Source organism: Misgurnus anguillicaudatus, chromosome 7 (genome assembly GCF_027580225.2).
Source record: "Misgurnus anguillicaudatus chromosome 7, ASM2758022v2, whole genome shotgun sequence".
NCBI classification, from domain to species: domain Eukaryota; kingdom Metazoa; phylum Chordata; class Actinopteri; order Cypriniformes; family Cobitidae; genus Misgurnus; species Misgurnus anguillicaudatus.
The window spans coordinates 14,924,300-14,939,671 of record NC_073343.2 but is presented as its reverse complement, the minus strand read 5'-3'; the positions used below and the strand labels follow the sequence as shown (position 1 = coordinate 14,939,671).

The following is a 15,372-nucleotide window of genomic DNA, read 5'->3' as shown; positions in this document are numbered from 1 at the left end:
AATGCTATTAAATATGGAAATAACTGATCGTAACCATAAACAGCTCTTTTTTGTCCTTGCTACAATCTATAGACCTCCGGGACATCATGTAGATTTTCTTAAAGAAATATCAAATTTCCTGTCTGACCTCGTAGTCACTGTAGATAAAGCTCTTATCGTTGGTGACTTTAATATACATGTTGATAACCCAACAGATACATTAGGATTAGCATTCATGGATATTCTAAATTCTCTCAATATTAGACAAAACGTGACAGGGCCCACGCATACTCGTAGGCACACATTAGACTTAATTCTGTCACTCGGGCTCAATATTAATGAAATCAAGATATCACCTCAGAGCGATGCAGTTTCAGACCATTGCCTTGTCTCATACACGGTACTTCTAGATATGATCACTCGATCCACAATACGCTACCGACTAGCCAGAACTAGGGATGGGCAATATAAACGATATGCAATATAAACGATATAAAATTGGCATAAGATAGAGATTTTAAATCTATTGCACTATCGCGATAATGCGTGTTGATGACTCAATCTACCCGCGAACTTTAGAGCCACGAGCTGCAGCCGAATAAACATGGATGAAAGCGTCAGCGAAAAAGAGGAGCTCGTGAAAAAGACTGATGCAACATCTATTATTTGGATTTAAGGAGTCCAACAAGCAGCAGGAAAATATACTCTGTAGAGCAAGGGGTGTCCAATACGGCAATGCTGGTAGATCGCACATAAGTTAACTGCTGCTCCACGCACGAAATTGGCATTATGGTCTAGTAATTGTCAAACATGCAGTATAGTCCTCTCACAATCATTTAAAGTGTTTAGTGTTATAAAAATAATTTACTGTTTTTTTAGCAGATAGATCTTGTCGGCTTTATCATTTTAAAAGTAGATCACCATACAAAAAAGTCTGGACACCCCTGCTGTAGAGTGTGTCTGGCAAAAGTTCCAGCTAAGAGAGGTAACAAGACTAATCTGGCCATAACGATTTACTTTTACTTTTCTAAGGGTCTATATAACCTGCTCTGAAATGAGTCTATTAAAATTATTATATCGCAATACATATCGCTATCGCACGAGGCTGCAATGTATAACGCAATATGGATTTTAGGCCATATCGCCCATCCCTAGCCAGAACAATAATTTCCACCACTAAAGATAACTTTATTAGCACTCTTCCAGACCTGTCCCAAATGAAACATGTAGCAGATAACCCTGAAGATCTAGATATTGTAATAGAAAACCTGAACAGTATTTGTTCTAACACATTGGATGCCGTAGCTCCAATTCGAAAAAAGAGAATCAAAGAAAAAACGCCAGCTCCATGGTACGACCATCATACCGCTGCCCTTAAAAAGGCTGCTAGAAAAATGGAAAGAAGTTATAGAAGCACAAAGTTAGGGGTATGGCGTGCAGCATGGAAAGAGAGTGTTAAACACTACAGACAGGCTATAAAAATCGCCAGATCTACGTATCTCAGCAATCTTATTAAAGAAAATCATAATAACCCTCGCTTCCTCTTTAGCACAGTTGCGAAACTGACTAGAAATAAAGAACAAACAGAACCCACTAATAAACTCCCACACAATAGTAATGATTTCATGAACTTCTTTACTAAGAAAATTATGATTATTAGGGAAAACATTGTAGGTACCCAAGCAGCCACCACTCTACACAGTAATACATTTAACGCTTGCCTACCATACGAACATCTTGAGTCTTTTAAACCTACTACAATAGAAGAGCTATCTAAATTAGTAGCGTCATCCAAATCATCGTCCTGTATATTGGACCCTGTTCCCACAAAATTACTCAAAGAGGTATTCCCTATAGTGTCTAACCCAGTACTAAATGTCTTTAACTCATCATTAGAATTAGGCTACGTACCAACAGCTTTCAAACTAGCAGTTATTAGACCGCTCATTAAAAAACCAAACCTTGACCAGGGAGATCTAAATAACTTTAGACCAATCTCAAATCTCCCTTTTCTTTCCAAAATATTAGAAAAGGTAGTGGCAAGCCAGCTACGCACATTCTTAGCAAATAATAGTACGTATGAAAAGTTCCAATCAGGATTCAGGCCCCACCATAGCACAGAGACAGCGCTGCTTAGAGTTACAAATGACCTTCTCCTAACATCCGACTGTGGCGAAATATCACTCCTTATATTATTAGACCTTAGTGCAGCCTTTGACACAATAGATCACACAATCTTACTTAATAGGCTAGAAAATTATGTTGGCATCAGTGGTCAGGCGCTAGCTTGGTTCAGATCGTATCTAACCAATCGCTATCACTTTGTTTATGTAAATGAGGAGGAGTCACATCACTCCCTGGTTAAATACGGCGTACCGCAGGGATCAGTTTTAGGTCCTATCCTGTTCTCGTTATATATGTTACCTCTGGGAGATATTATCAGAAATCATAACATACAGTTTCACTGCTATGAAGATGACACACAGCTTTACATCTCCTCGCATCCTAGCGAAACACAAAATTTTTCTAAGCTATCAGACGGCATCAGCGAAATAAGTGACTGGATGTCACATAACTTTCTTATGCTAAACTCCAATAAGACAGAGATACTTGTTATCGAACCGAATCGCTACAAATATAATATGACAGATTACAAGTTGCCCATAGATGGCTGCACTGTGGTGCCAACCTCCACGGTTAAGAATTTAGGTGTGATGTTCGACAGCAGTTTATCCTTCGACAGCCATATCTCCAATGTCTGCCGCACAGCATTCTTCCACCTTAGGAATATCTCAAAAATACGCCATATGTTGCCTGCATCAGATGCAGAGAAGCTTATTCACGCTTTTATGACTTCTAGAATAGACTATTGTAACTCGTTACTCGGAGGATGCCATGCAAAACAGGTCAACAAGCTTCAGCTAGTTCAAAACGCTTCTGCAAGAGTTCTTACTCGATCTAAGAAGTATGACCGCATAAGCCCAATTCTGGCTACCTGTTAAATATCGTATACAATTTAAAATATTATTAATCACCTACAAAGCCTAGCACCCTCATATCTTAGAGAATTATTATCAGAATACAATCCATCACGTGCATTGCGGTCACAAAATTCTGGCCTCTAAATTATCCCTAAAATATCAAAAGTGTCTAAAGGTGGCAGATCCTTTTCCTACTTACCCCCTAAGCTATGGAATGATTTACCAACCGACGTCCGAAAATCAGAGACAGTAGATAACTTTAAATCTAGACTTAAAACTTTTCTCTTTAACAAGGCTTTCAAATAGTTGTTTTAACAATGGTACTTATCTCCTAATAGCTAGCTTGTACAACCTAATAAATAAATAAATTAATGAATAAATTAAAACCTTTTTTTCGTCAACACCCCAAAGCATGGTAAATCTCATTAATACTCTTTAGTAATATGCTGAAACTTTGAATTGGTTTTCGATTGAGTCTTAACTGCCAAATATGGCCGGCTTGCAATTTTGGCCTTTTCCCATGACCTTAAAATAGTATGTCATACAGAACCGTTTGCCACTGTACGTTAGTATTAACGACGGCAAAGGGGCCTCTGGCCTTAGTCAAACGAGTTCTGTTTCCGTTTCTAAAATCATCAACTATATGTAATACACTTAACCAGCAATAGTTAGCCTGTCCGGAACCGAGCTGACTAAAACCACATTACTGTGTGACACTTGTTTTCTATGCTAATAAGATTTTGTTTCTCTCTCCCTGTCTCGTCCTTGATCCCGAGGACGAGACAAACAGATCCAGTTCCGGTACATGTGAAAGTCGGCACACAACTGATCTACTAGCTGTTCTTCAACGTGATGTCCAGCTGATGCCTGACCAAAGACCACCGGCAGAACCCGCATAATCTCCGCTTAATCTCCGCTTAATCTCCTTCCGTTTCAATGTGTATATATATACATATATAACTCCCAAGGGTTTTTTCCTCCTATGACTTTTTTTACTTCCCCAGCTAAAATTCCGGGTTTTTTTTCTCCTAGGGGGTTTTTCAACCCGGGGAGGCAGCCTTTTTGGGCTTAACTTCTATACGTTACATTAGTAATACGTTTGCTTATAATGTTGATTTATAGCCGTAGCAAATTTAACTGCTTGTGCTATCGTTTATTATGTTGTGCTATCTGTCGTTTTTCTGTGCTTTTCACTGCATCTATTATGTAAAGCTGTTTTGATACAATTACCAAATTGTGAAAAGCGCTATATAAATAAAATTGAATTGAATTGTTAGCAGTGATCCAAATTTTTGTTTTTTTCAAGTGTGCTATTTATACTATCTAATACTATTTATTTATAAGCTATTTGTTACGTTTATAGATCACTCTTTACCAAACATGGAGTTTATTACGAGCTCAGGTATCAAAGTCCCCAATGCAGTAATAGTGAGTGGTTTGCTTGAATCACCAGAAGATGAGGAGATCGTAGACTTCCTTAAGAAGTACGGCTCTATGAGACTTGTCCCAGTTACTGACATCAACTCAGAGTTCTATAAAAACCTGATTATTGAGTATCAAAATGGTGCCGCTGTTGAAGTCTTAGCCCCTCTTCTGCCTTACACATGAACTTAAGCACAATCTAGATGTAAAATACTATGTTCAAGCTCTGGCAAGTATTTACACAACTAAAATTGGCTGCAGTGTTACCAAAGCCTACATCGATGATATAAAGAAGTTAGCGAAACTGAGTGGACGAGGTTTTGAAGAGGTGCTGAAAGATATGATGTCAGAAATCAGTGATACAATTGACTGATGGCAGTGGTGATAATGATTTTGGAGCCAGACAGCTAAACACGTCTCTTGACGCATTTGAACCCTCACACCCTGAGCTGTTACCAGATCCTTCTCGGGAAAGGTTCATTCATAGTGGTGCTGAGCCATGCCCACCAGCTGATGTGAAGCGAACTCTGTCCATAGTGGAGAGCAACCTGAATCCACCTGAAATTCAAAAGGTAATTGTTGAGCACATTGTGAGGAGAGATGAATTAAATACACATTCACACTTTCCTATTAAGCTTTGTGCATTCTCAGGCAAGCTTCCTAGACCCAATAGTGAGACAGATTATGACACATGGGGTTCACATGTTGAGCTTTTCAGAAAAGACCCCACCTTCTCTAATCTTCAGAAATCACAAAAAATCTTTGAAAAACTGCTCTCAGCGGATATTGTCAAGAGACTAAGCCCTGAAGCTACTCCTGAAACCTACCTTCAACTGCTGGATTTAGCCTTTGGAACCGTTGAGGACGCGAGGAGCTTTTCGCCCAGTTTATGAATACTCTTCAGGATCCTGGTGAAAAGGCCTCTACTTACCTCTGCCGCCTTCAAGCTGCCCTGAACCTTGCTGTTAAGAGAGGAGGAGCTGCTGCTGGAAAAGCAGATACACATATTCTCAAACAGTTTTGTCGTGGGTGTTGGGACAACCCTTTGCTCTCTGACCTCAACCTTGAAGGAAAGAAAAGTCACCCACCAGCATTTTCAGAGCTCCTATTATTAATCCGCACTGAGGAGGATAGGCAGACAGCTAAAGCCATACGTATGAAAAAGCACCTTGGCTCACATCGACAGCGGGCTATGGCAAATTCTCAGAGTGCATGCATCTGCAGTCAACAAGCAGCATTCCAGCCTGAGTCTGACCCACTGACAGAGCTTAAACAGCAGGTGGCATCTCTGCAGAGCCAACTGACCACACTGATGTCTAAGAAAACCAAGAAAGCCCCAAAGACCAAGGGGAACACTGAGCATCAATCAAGTGGGCCAGCATCTAAACTTGACCCCATAGCACCAAGCTGGAAACCTACCAGCTCAAAGACGAGCACGCAGACAAGACCTTGGTATTGTTTCAACTGCATCGAAGACGGTCACATTTCCTCAGCTTGCAGTAACGATCCAAACCCAACTCTTGTCAATGAGAAGAGAGATAAACTGAAAGAAAAGCATCGCCTATGGGAGGCTAAAGAACACTCCCCAAATAATTGGGATTTTTAGATAGAGTCGCAGTTGCTGGGCAAACTGAGGCTGAAGCAGTTCACCAAAGCCCTGCTAAAGATGAAATTGATACCAAACCCAAGTTTAGTGCTGCCCTGAATCAATCTAATGTTAGGAAACACCCCTTTAGAGTTCCATAAAAACGTATAGGCACAAGAAGCACAGGCCAAGTTACCATCCAAGGCAAACAGTTCACCTGTCTCCTTGACACAGGCTCACAAGTAACCACAGTCACAAAGTCTTTCTATGATCAATACTTACATGAGCAACAGATCGAACCACTCTATAACCGTCTGGAAGTTGAGGGGGCCAATGGTCAATCTGTGCCCTACCTTGAATATGTCGCAGTCACAATCACCTTCCCAAAACAGTTCCTTGGAGCTGAATATGAAGTCCCAACGTTGGTCTTGGTTGTCCCAGACAGTGGCACTTCAGGGTACCAGATACTTGTTGGTACAAACACGCTTGATGTGGTGTATGGCATGTGTAAAGAGAAAAGTTCAGCAAGCTACCACCCTGTCCCAAACGGCTACAGAACAGTGCTGAAAATACTTCAACTGAGACAGGAACAGAGTCATGACAGTAACATCGGGCTGGTGAGGATGCAAGGCAGAGACAGAAAACTAATTCCAGCTGGAGGAACAGTTGTTTTGGAGGGAGTGGCATCAGTTAAAGAATTCCATACTGAGAGGTCTGCTATCATGGAGTACCCCACATCCTCTTCTCTGCCTGGAGGGCTGCTAGTTAAGCCATGTCTCATTGATCTACCAGGCAAATTACCAGTTGTAATCTCAAATGAGTCTGAACATGACATTATTATCCCAGCTAAGAGTGTGATTGCTGAGCTCAGTGCAATCCAAGTCATCTTATCTCATAAGCAAAGCATGACCAATCCAGCTGAACCAGAACCCTCCAAAGCAGCTGACCTAGCCTTTGACTTTTATGAGTCCCCTGTCCCACCAGAATGGAAAGACAGAATTATTCAAAAATTAAATTGCATGCCTGAAGTCTTCGCCCAGAACGATACAGACTTTGGAAGGACAGACAAAGTCAAGCATCATATCAAACTGTCTGATGAAACACCATTTAAACTCAGAGCTCGACCGATACACCCACATGACGTAGAAGCTGTTCGTCAACATCTTCAAGAGCTTCTCGACGCTGGGGTGATTTGTGAAAGTGAGTCTCCATTCTCCTCTCCAATTGTTGTAGTCAAGAAGAAGAATGGTCAAGTACGCCTCTGTATTGACTACAGGAAATTGAACCTGCAGACAGTGAAAGATGCCTATGCACTTCCAAGAATGGATGACACCTTTACAGCACTCTCCGGTTCCAAGTGGTTCAGAGTCCTTGATCTAAAGTCTGGCTACTATCAAATTGAAGTCGAGGAGGCTGACAAGCCAAAGACCGCCTTTGTATGCCCGCTTGGGTTCTGGGAGTTTAATCGTATGCCTCAGGGGGTGACAAATGCCCCAAGTACCTTCCAGAGACTGATGGAAAAATGCATGGGAGACATGAATTTGAAGGAAGTTGTCGTTTTTCTGGATGACTTGATAGTTTTCTCGAAAACTTTAGAAGATCATGAAGCCAGACTCATCAAGGTTCTCAACCGCCTGAAGGAGTATGGGCTCAAGTTGTCCGCGGAAAAGTGTAAATTCTTCCAGTCTTCAGTCCGGTACTTAGGGCATGTGGTCTCAGAGCATGGCGTGGAGACAGACCCAGAAAAGATTGCAGCGCTACAGACCTGGCCAGTCCCTCAACATCTAAAAGTTAAAAGCCTTTCTTGGATTTTGTGGCTACTATAGAAAGTTCATTTAAGACTATTCCAGTTTAATGAAACCTTTAAACGACTTAACATCTGGCTACCCACCTTTAAGAAAGCACTCAAAGTCCAAGGAAAAAAATGGCCAATACTACCATCCCAAAGAACCATTTCTGAACCGTTGGACTCCCGCCTGCCAGCAGGCATTCGAGATGATCATTGGCAAGTTGACAATGTCCCCAGTTTTGGCCTTTGCAAATCCTGCACTTCCTTCACACAGATGCGAGTTGCACCGGCCTCGGAGCAGCTTTATATCAGGAGCAGGAGGGACTGCTGCGTGTCATCGCCTATGCAAGCCGAGGGTTATCATGTAGTGAGTCCTGTGTAGTGGAAGATTTTTATTATGCTTTTATTTTCAAATTATTATGTTTTATTTTTCATCCTATTTTTCATTTTTTAATTACAATCATAAGCTCATAAATTGTAATTCATATGGAGATCATGTTTTTCTGCTAACGTACAGAATTATGCTCTTTCTGTCTTTTGAGCAAAGTACAATGTCCAAGGACTTAAACATCATGGACTGAGAACAAGACATACGTTTTATGATTTCACTAGATTTGTGTTTAACTGTTTATGTTCTTAATCACTGATAATTGAAGGTTATCTTCTAAATGACGTGGAAACTGATGACTACACGTTTCAGCATCTTACTATAAATGTGTGTTCAACCTTGTAATCGAGGCTCTTGGGTTTAGCACCAGGGGGTGAGAGCCTATTCTGCAGAATATATTAAATTCAGACAAAGAAAATTCTGTCGACAGTGTGTCTGTGTGATCCTTGACTTTCACTCTTAGTGAGTATTATTTGATGCGGCTAAAATTCCACAACAATAATGGCGACGAGGATGCGGATTCCAAAGCTGAGGACTCCAGAAGGTTTGGGAGAGACTGACTGATCACTACTGAGACAAGAGGTCTCGGGCTCCGTACCCCAGGCCTAAGGGAAGGGAGAGTCACAACCATTTCTGGAGTCAAAGCTGATGGAATCCTGAAAAGAACCGTTGTGGCGGCATCTGAATAGATAATACGGTAAGCGTTTTTCGTTCGTGACCATGGGTCAGGGTAATTCGAAAGAGAGTAAAAGTCAATGGATCTGGAAAATGGTGTGTATACTCGAGTGATCAAATCAAAGGGCACAGGGGCGTTGGAAAGCGTAAAATCTGGGAGAAAAGGTATGATTTTCCTCCTACAGGAACACTGAGTGTAAAAGCACTTACTTTATTAAGGGAAAAAATTATTGCGGATGGCAGAGAAATGAGAGCACAGAGTAAGATAAAGACCAAGGAAGAACTGACTCAGACTAAGTCAGAGCTAAACATTAAGCATAATGTTTTCCTACATCAGATTCATTACATGATGAACCTAACTTTCTGTTTTTTCCTCCTCCATATGTGTCATGAGCTTGCCAGACCTTTTGTGCCAGATTCTGGTCTGGGTACATCTGTCAAGACCATGACAGTACTATGTGCTGTGTGGGGACACGTGGAGTCATATTGTGTGTGTGGCTTACACGTGTTCCCAGTGTCTTTTCGCTGTCATGGTCTTGCCAGACCTTTGTGTATGACTCAGGTCTGATTTCAGAGGGCAGGGCCATGGCAGCATTGTGTTTTGTGTGGGGACACGTGTTTTCACATCATGTATTTGTGTCACGTGTTCCCAGTGTCTTGTCACTTTTACCCTACTCCCTTATGTACTCGTGTCTTACATAATTAATTATGTTCACCTGTTCCCCATTGGTGTGGTGTCTTTATAATGCCCTCTTGTTCTCTGTCGTGTGCTCGTTCGTTCGTCTGGATTCAGTGTGTGTTGTTCCCGTATTCCGGTTCACCTGAATCTATCTCAGAGTCTGTTTGTTATTTTGTATTCCGTGTTTGTTCCCCAGTTCTGTGTTTCATCACCGCTGTTATTTATCTTCTGTTTTACCCCCTCGTGGGTTTTTGTGTTTATTATTTTAATAAACCCTCAGTTATTTATACATCTTGTCTGCGTTTGGATTCTCCCTCTTTTGTGAAAAACCGCACCGTGACAATATGCACCTGCACGTAGCCCACCTGGGGTACATTTCTCTTATACAAAGGTACCTCTTCTAGACGATGATCTCCAACCCCCTCCAAGAAGACTTCCACAACCACCCACACAAGAAGCATTACCAAGAATACAAACTGCACCCCCGCCAGCACAAGAACTACCACCTGAGCTAAACTCACCAATCCTCCTCGACAGCACTTTGGAAGAGGAAAAGGAGGAAGTCCAGATAAAAACATCAACACAGGAGAGGTAACATCCTGGGAATCCTACCTAAAGCAAATGTTCCTCGGGGGACTTTAACCTGAAATTCCAACGAAGGTGAAGCAAACCTGCATCGGATGGGAATCAGGAAAGCTGAGTGAGGTCATTACACATTCTCTACATGCTGAATGCCTGCATGACGAAGAAAAACGAAAGAAGCAGAGAAAGGCCGATCAACAACTATCTTCAGCTTTTGTCAAGATAGCGAATGGGGCCAGCAACGGCGTAATCAGCACAGTTTCCCTTCACAAGGAAAACGTTTTCCAGGAGAACTGGCAGCAGAAAGAACGAGAGAAGAGGAGAGGAAAGCAGTGGCCGGAAAATCCAAAAGAAAAAGTTTGCTGGTATTGCGGACTGAAAGGACACTTGAAAAACCAATGTTTCCAATTCCTGAAATCTCAAGAGACACCGGAATTCCAAGCGAGCGCGGGAAACTTTGCGGGGTGTAAAGAAAAAGGGGGCTGAAGCCAGGAGGGGGAAAGATAGAATCAGACGGAAGGGGGTAAGTCCAATCTTGTTTTTTCTGCGGTTCAAATGCCATATTATCTGCTTGCAAACTCAGTTGTGTGTGTGAAAGGGAAAGGAATGCTCTATGCAATGAAGAACTTGCTTTGCTTGATGTTGATCGAGAGGCAGTTTAGAGTATGAAATAATGGTTGAGGGACAGGCATTGTTGTTTATGGTAGACTCTGGCGCAACTCACTCTGTCATACGCAAAGATGAATTCCCATTTGGCACCTTGAGTGGGCAGTTTAACTCATCTATGAGTGCTACGGGGCATATAGTAAGGGAAGAATTTACTGCTCCACTCTGTTGTATGCATGACGGTAAAGAGTTTATGCATATGTTCCTTTTATCTGACGCGTGTCCGGTAAACCTCATGGGGAGGGAATTGATGTGTAAAATGAATGCTTGCATCTTATGTAACAACCAAGGCCTGAGTATTTCTTGTTGGGATCCCAGAATGTTGTCTATGTGTGTGTCTCTGTTATATGTGTATGAATGGGCCTTTCAGAGTGAAGAATTGTGTGTTGAAGGGAAGATAAGATTGCCACAGGCCAGCGAGGTCATTCCAGCTGATAACATACATTGCACAGCTCATGTTGTTGAGACAACAGAGAGAGAGTGGGAAGAGAAATGGTTCTCTGTAAAAACAGAAGGTTTGACAATAACCCACATATGCTGGAATGACACAATGGTGTGTGGCACTCGTTAAATTGACAGAAAAGCAAGAACAAATTTTGATGTTGAAAATTCGGTACCCCATGTTTCTATTGCAAAAAATACCAGTCAGCCATGGGAAAAAGCAGGCGAATTTGCAAAGGCCTGTAGCGAGGCTGTTGATAGGGAAATGTTGTCAGATAACGTGCAGTTCTCAGCGCAGATAACGGCACACAGGAGAAGTTGTGTTTCTTTTTTCATTGCTGAGAGAGAGAGAGAGTTGTAATTCAGAAAGCTGCTTCTGCAGACTCAAATTCACAAAACATTTTGCCAGCACACATGACGTGCGCTAGCATTGATTTACCGCAAGAAGTTCTTGACAAAGTACCTGATTACCTGTGGGCTAAAGATAAGTATGATGTGGGTTTGATTAAAGGGTGTGAATCAGTAGTTATCACCCCAAAGAGTGATTACAGACCATGCAAACCTCAATATCCTTTGAAAAGGGAGGCACTTGAGGGAATAAGACCAGTATTTGAGGCCTTATTGGAGAAAGCGATAATTGTTCCCTGCCCAAACTCACCTGTAAGAACACCCATTTTTCCTGTACAAAAGGTCAGAGAAGCAGGTCAGCCCACAGAGTGGAGGTTTGTTCAAGATCTCCAAGCAGTAAATGTTGCGGTACAAGCAAGGGCACCTAATGTGCCAAACCCTTACACAATTCTCTCACAGATACCAGCTGACAGCCAGTGGTTTTCTAGTGTAGTGGATATTTCGAATGCATTTTTCAGTGTTCCTGTCCATCCTGATAGCCAGTTTTGGTTTGCTTTTACATTTGAGGGGTATAGCGAGAGCCCCACGATTTACAACCCAGAATTGCATTGTTCATTACAGAAACTTGTGTTGGATGATGATGTTGCTTTATTGCAGTAAGTGGATGACCTCTTGGTGGCGGCACCGACTCAGCAATCGTGCACAGACAACACCATATGGCTGCTCACTCATCTAGCTGAGGAGGGCCACAAGGTCAACCCCAAGAAGGTACAGTGCTCTGTCCAGAAAGTAACCTTTCTAGGACATGAAATTACACCAATGGGTAAGTCTCTCTCTCCAAAGAGAATAGAGGCGATAGCTAACATACCAAACATACCCATTACAAAGAAACAAGTGATGTCATTTTTGGGTATGACATCTTATTGCAGGACTTTTATTGCTAACTATTCTGAGATGCAACAACCATTGCATGACATGATTTATGAGAAACCTTTAGCACCATCAGAGAAGGTAGAATGTACAGAGAAGGCTGAAAGGGCATTTGTGGAACTAAAACAGACATTACCACAGGCACCCACTTTGGGGCTGCCAGACCCAAAAAAGCCTTTTATTCAAACTGTGGATGAAAGAAATGGCTGTATGACATCTGTTTTGTTGCAAGAACATGATGACAAGTTGAGACCAGTTGCATATTTTTCAGGTCGCCTTGATGCGGTGGCCAGGGGCCTACCGGGATGTCTCAGGGCAGTGGCAGCTGCGGAGAAAGCTGTACAAGCCAGCAGTGAGTTTGTGGGATCCTCACTCTGTGTCTCACATACTGCTTGAACAGCGCACATCTCACTTGTCTGCAGCAAGGTGGCTGCGTTATTCCTGTGCATTGTTACAAATGTCTAAAGTCACAGTTAAAGGATGTACAGTTCTGAACCCAGCGACATTGTTACCTACACCTGATGAAGGCACACCACATTGTTGTTTGTCTGCCCTACGGGAAGTATGTACACCAAGGCCTGACCTAGCTGACACACCCATACCTAATTGCACCCTCACATATTTTGTGGATGGTTCCTCTTCCAGAGATGACAGAGGCATGAATAGGATGGGGTGGGCAGGTGTGTCCGACATTGAAGTAGTGAAATCCGGATGCTTACCACCTCACAAATCTGCAAAGGTGGCTGAATTGCATGCACTAACACAAGCTTGTCAACTTGCTACTAATCAATCTATAACCATTTACATTGACTGCTGGTTTTACTGACAGCTGCTCTCCTAGAGCAAATTTTACTCCATTCTCAAATAGCTGTGTGCAAATGCAAAGCGCACACCAAGGAACAGGACGTGATATCCAGAGGCAATGCATGCGCGGACGCAGCGGAAAGCGTTTCTCATGACTACTAACGTAGATTTTTCTCTTACACAGATTTCCCGGGAAAAGGAAGCTGAAACAGCACAGGAGTCACTAATAAGCATGCAAACATTTTCTCTCCCAACAGAAATAGCTCTATGGAAATTGTGTGGAGCTACCAAGACTCCTGAAGGGATTTGGATGGGTCCAAATCAAAAACCTTGTTTACCTAAACACTTTTATTCCCATTTTGCTAGGTTGACACATGGTATAGACCACGGGTCCAAAGGAGGAATGCTGACAGCCATGGCACAAAATTGGTTCACAAAGAGTTTTTCTCCTGTAGCACAAATTATAGCCTGCACTGGTGTCATCCTGATTTACCACTTTGTAAAACTTATTCCAGGCAACCCTTTTCTGACCTTCTATTTCCTTTGTTTTTAATTCTCATTTTTTGAGTTTGCCACGTACCTCCTTCGCCGGCGTTGATAAGAGCTACGTCAAAATGCGTCTTAATTTCTCCGCACTGTTAATGATAGAACGAATGGATAACAGTTGAGGCTATCCCAAACAATTAAAACCTTTATTTAATAAAAGTGTGTATTTATTAGAAACCTTTTTTTGTCACTGTTTTAGTATTATAAGTTATGTTTTGTGTTAATATTAGCCTATTCTGTTTATGTTGCGTATATTTCTACGGTTGATTATTTGATATACTGTTGAATAGTTTAATCTACATCAATGTGCATATTTTTTCTGATTACATATTTATTTTAATAAGTCAGAAATGTCTCCGCTGTTTTCTGCTGACAGGCGCGGTGGGCGCTACTGGGGGCGTGTGCAGCAGGTGACGCAAATTATGGGTCCACAGAAGGATAGACCGTCTCACTTCTGTTCTCTTCGCGAACTTCTGAGGCTGCCACCTTGAAAGACAGAGTCCTCACCTTTTAAAGTCGAATGCTTAGAAGGACACAGCTAATAACAAGCAGTCGATCCGCCACCCGCCCGAATTTAATTAAAATATTATTTTTCGTCACGTCATCCGCCCGATCCGCGGTTTATCCGCGGAGTCCGCGGCTGTAACCGCCAACCACGCATCTCTTGTGTGAACCAAAGGGAGGACGACTAGTCGACTGCTACGGACCACTTTTCCGCATTGGAGGGAGCCACAGACCCCTGTATCCTGCAAGTTTGTACGAAGAACGACACGAGAGAACGGCAACAGCTCACAAGGTATTGGAGGACGACTCCAGTACTCTGGGTTTGGTTTGGACACACGCACACGACATTTTTTATGTGGGTAATCGGCACGACGCATGCAGCTTAATAACTATAATTACAACACCAGCTTTGAGACCCCACATTAATTTAGAAACTAAGATAATTTCATTCGAACAAGAAAGCAGGATAGCTTGGCACGACTGCACCGTGTGGTCCTACCAAACCCGAACCTACAGAGGAAATTAATCAACAAGGGCTCACGACCCCAACTCTAACGGTGCTCCAGGGCTCACGAACCCAACTCTAACTGTGCTCCAGGGCTCACGACCCCAACTCTAAACTGTGCTCAATCCAAAATCATCAAGGGCTCACGACCCCAACTCTAACTGTGTTTAATTTCTTCAAGAAAACGACCTATTTTTCTTCTTTCAAAAATGAGGTTCATGATCATATTATGTGTGTGCATTTTTGCTTTTGCAACTGCACAGAACTCTATGTACACTATGTTTAAGGGTATTAACCAGAGCTACGTAACAATGACAGTAAATGAAGTTATGAATAAATCATAAAAAGGGAGGAGTGTAGTGGAAGATTTTTATTATGCTTTTATTTTCATATTATTATGTTTTATTTTTCATCCTATTTTTCATTTTTTAATTACAATCATAAGCTCATAAATTGTGATTCATATGGAGATCATGTTTTTCTGCTAATGTACAGAATTATGCTCTTTCGGTCTTTTGAGCAAAGTACAATGTCCAAGGACTTAAACA

General features: G+C 42.0%; 1 protein-coding gene across 1 annotated transcript in view; it reads right to left on the bottom strand.

Moving 5' to 3' along the window:
• Positions 1-15,372, bottom strand: part of kif6 (kinesin family member 6) — a 283,602-nt gene that overhangs the window by 258,717 nt on the left and 9,513 nt on the right. The gene's annotated exons all lie outside the window — the stretch shown is intronic.